At 43.6% G+C, this 4,557-nt stretch overlaps 1 non-coding gene across 1 annotated transcript; it reads left to right on the forward strand.

Annotated features, from left to right (window-relative positions):
- The first annotated feature begins 382 nt into the window (after positions 1–382).
- Positions 383–457, forward strand: Trnat-ugu. Its single transcript has one exon. It is a non-coding gene; the product is annotated as a tRNA-Thr (tRNA).
- The last annotated feature ends 4,100 nt before the right edge of the window (positions 458–4,557 follow it).

The raw sequence follows: 4,557 nt of genomic DNA on the forward strand, positions 1-4,557 counted from the left end.
ACACGCCATACAAGCTCTGTTTGACTGAACTCCCAGGCCTATCAAGGCTGTTATTACGGCCAGAGGTGGTTGTTCTGGTTATTGGTTTCTCAGGATCTATGCGCCCAAACTGCGTGAAAATGTAATCACATGTCAGTTCTAGTATAATATGTTTGTCCAATGAATACCCGTTTATCATTTGCATTTCTTCTTAGTGTAGCAATTTCCGTGGCCAGTAGTGTATTACCCGATCTCTTTCGGAACTTGGTAAGCATGTCTTCCACGAGTAGTGTGTGTGTTGGGTAGGGACACTACAAATGTGGTGTGTGGACAGATAAGGTGAGAATGTGGATCTCGCGGGAGGCGTGTGCGAGATAGTCACTAAAGTCGTACTATCCTCTGTGCCCTTGGTGTCTCAGATGGAGAGAGCGTCTGCCATGTAAGCAGAAGATCCCGGGTTCGAGTCCCGGTCGGGGCACAAGCCCGTTAGCAGCTGAAGGTATTAATACATAATTCTAATTTCGTTATAGACGGCTGCAGGTCATCAATGGTGTCTTTTCTTTCGGACATGTCCGGAAGAGCAGACACCATATCCATATAAGATTCTAGATTAGGTTAAATCCAGGGATTTCTATGGCGAAGGTAGTACAGTAACCTGGTGCTGTTGCTCTTCGAACCACGCACGTAGACTGCGAGCATTTTGACGCGTTGCGTTTTCCTAGCGAAAGATGCTACTGTTCCGACGAAAATCCAACTGAGTGTGTGGATGTAAATGATCCCCAAGTATATACTCACATTCATCGTAAAGTATCCCACAGACCACAATGCTCCCTCTTCTAGCTTGGACCCTTCCGATATGATACAACGTCCTCTGTTCGATGGAGCATAAAACGTGGTTCATCTGGAAAGGCCCCCTTTCGCCTCTCAGTGGACTTCCAGTTACAGTATTGTCGTGGAAATCCCAGCCGTCATCGCCGATGGACAGCAATCCCCGAAGACGCTTGAACCATGCACCTGCTGCAGCAGTGTTGGCTGGACAGCCTCACTGTTGGTAGCCTCTTGGTTCACTTGGACGCTCGTTGCTCAACAGTCGCAAATCTGTTCATCCGTACACGTCTCCGCAGCCATCGTTCACCCCCGTCATCTATGGCCCGTGGTGCACCACAGTTGCCTCTACTCCGGTTTTGGTTAGCGCCATTTTACCGTGCACGCACACTTTAACCACGGCGGCGCGCGTACAGTTTATAATATTAGCCTTTTCAGAAATGCATCCTACCTTGGCCCGAAAGCCAATGATCACGTGCTTTTGGACGTCAGACAATTCGCTCCCGTTTCCGCACTACGTTTCCGCGCCCGAACGACACTTAGTACACATCGTTCTCTCCTAGTGTTGCGATCTGCAGTCTGTGAGTGTTTGCACGTTCACGAAGAACACAGGCGGTGGTCAGATTAATCTGACTGGACCGTGTGCATTCATTCAACACTGTGTCGACGTGGGTACAGTTTTGTGTTCGAGAGTTAGTTTCCTGCTCTAGTTGTAATTATCTTTTTGTGGTGTCACCGCCAGACACCACACGTGCTAGGTGGTAGCCTTTAAATCGACCGCGGTCCGTTAGTATACGTCGGACCCGCGTGTCGCCACTATCAGTGATTGCAGACCGAACGCCGCCACACTGCAGTTCTAGAGAGACTCCCTAGCACTTGCCCCAGTTGTACAGCCGACTTTCCTAGCGATGGTTCACTGTCTACATACGTTCTCCTTTGCAGAGACGACAGTTTAGCATAGCCTTCAGCTACTTCATTTGCTGCGACCTAGCAAGGCGCCATATTAAGATAATATTGTGAATCATGTACCGTCAAGAGCGACATTCATCATCAATGGATTAAAGTTAAGTATCAAATTATATCCGCTTTCTGAATTCTAATTCCTTGTCAAATTCCAGACCTCACGTCAGTTTAGTTCTTCCCTCCTCACGCCATCGTGCGTGAGCTAAAACGCGTGCATTTCGGCCTCCTCTAGTAACACGGTGTTGGCTCTTCAGCCAACACAACACTTTTATTTCCTAATTTGAGACTAAGTGATTTGGCATCTGGCTTCTTGGTCGCTGGACAGCAACGACAATTGGTCTTACGCAAAATATGTGCAATTGTTTAATACCAACACAGAAATGAGAACACAATAATTTCTCTTATTCCAGTTTTAGAGACGTATTTTGTCTATAAAATCTTACTGTTTTCTCATATACACACTACAACCTACCATGCCTTCCTGTCCAATGTCAGCATTGCTTCCTTGTTCGTGTGACACCCACCATACCTCCACTCCGAAGTAAAAACGACCGACTCCACTTCTCTCCTTCTCGGTCTGCTTCTGTATCCTAGGTAGTGCCCATAGGTAGTGTTTCGAACTATTTCATCAACTGCATTCGAAACTAGTTTTCGGTATTCTGTACTGCCATTGGTTCTGTCCATCAGTACCAACTATCATGTCTACCACTTTTATGTCCATTACGTCACCTCGCTTCGCCGGTAGTTACGAAAACCCCAAAACTATATGTTATCAGCATTATCATCACGCAAAGGCCACGAATTATGTCTGCCAGCTTTGAGCTCGAATATGTTATTATTATTGGCTATATCGATGGCTACCTGAGAAAGTCTGGTCTTTGTCGCAAAGAATACAGCGTGGTTAAAATTTCACGCCTTGTGTTAAGCTAGCTAATGCAGAACAAAAGCTGTGTTTCTATAAGTCGTGAATCTAAATTTTAGCTGCCAACTAATTGGAATAGGGACTGAGAACATTATACGTATCGCAGCTAATTTTACATACATTAAATATTAGTCATTAATTAGTTATTCCAAAATCCTTTAAAGCTCTAGAGCAAGAATCCCAGTGAACTACACATCAGATAGCAAGACAATACATGTCTCGCAGCACATGGTCAATGACGTGTTGCACGATGAGGGGGAATACTTCTCAATCGAACGTCTGCAGCCTGAAAACAGCTTTCTGCGTATGATGTTTTCTGAATGGTGCTAACAACAGCAGGAATAAATTTATATGGTCTCCCGAAATTGCGCCCACACATGACAGTATATTTAATACATGCCCACCATTGATATGAAGCCACACAACACTCACGATATCAGGTTCAGCTCGGGATCAACGAATGGGCTGGAATACTGGTAGACAGTATTTTCTCTCTGTGTGTTCGGCCTAACAAGTTTACTGACAGAAGGTATCATGCATTGCTTACAAACAATTTGCTTGAAGCACTACAAAATATTCTAGTTTTCATTCTACAAAGTCTGTGGTTTCAGTACGATAGTAAACAATATGAAAATATTGCTGATGACGAGTAATAAATTTTTCGTCTTTTTTTTCCTTGAGTTTTCTTTCACTGTATACATCTGTCTTCGATGGTTTAGAACATTTTTGGTTTTTAGGATAAAATGTGTGTAACTATGTTTTCTTTAGTATGTGTTGCTTCAAGAATCTCATTAATCTAGTAGGTAAAAATATCAGCCTTCTTTTTTGCCTTTTTTATTATGCGCAGTGTGAAACTATATGCTATATGCAGAACTGCCATATGAACTGTGATACAAGGGAAATATCTACGGTTGCAGTCGAACAGAGACTGACAGTATGAGTGAAGTGGGTGGTAAGGGCTGGAAATAGTGTGTGTATCACGATAGTACCGCCACGTCGGATAAAAGCACTGGCAAAATTGATTCCGACTTCTTGTGTTTTGGACACGATTTAGACTAGACATCAATACGAACGTTATGAAAGGAAGTGTTAGAGTGAATACTGGGACATTCATGGACTGCTACGAACGGCAGTGACCAGGTACCCAGGCACTTCTGTCGTTATTAGAACCAAAATGTTTCCTTCTAACAGAGTTACACAAATTAATGTACATTAATAATCTAATTTTATTTACAGTTTCATTAATTTACACCAAAATTAAAATAGTAAGCTGTGGAAACACTTAAACTGCTTAATTTATATGGATTGTCTCTCCAGACTGTGAATTCGCGAAAGTGATACGTTCACAAACGAACTAACTGTAGCTTGGGATCAACGATTTAAAGTGGCCTTTACACCGTTTCAAAAGAATTTATGAGAGTTAATAACAGAACTGTGTGCGTGAGTAACGTTATAATCGTACACAAGCGATCTTTGGATTTATGCAACAACCATTACCTTCCACAGTCTGTGAACAAAGGAATATGGCGGAGGTTAATATTACAACCAGGAGAATCATATACTAAGAAAATGGACGTAACCATTCCCATACGCGACTGATGAAGCTTCTATAATTAAGCTGACACCACTTCATTGTTCACCGCCTGCGCAAAGACAATCAGTAACACGACGCGCTGTTCAAAATGGTTCAAATGGCTCTGAGCACTAAGGGACTTAACTTCTGAGGTCATCATTCCCCTAGAACTTAGAACTACGTAAACCTAACTAACCTAAGGACATCACACACATCCATGCCCGAGGCAGGATTCGAGCGTGCGATCGTAGCGGTCGCGCGGTTCCAGCCTGTAGCGCCTAGATCCGCTCGGCCA

This window comes from Schistocerca piceifrons, chromosome 4 (assembly GCF_021461385.2).
Source record: "Schistocerca piceifrons isolate TAMUIC-IGC-003096 chromosome 4, iqSchPice1.1, whole genome shotgun sequence".
NCBI lineage: Eukaryota > Metazoa > Arthropoda > Insecta > Orthoptera > Acrididae > Schistocerca > Schistocerca piceifrons.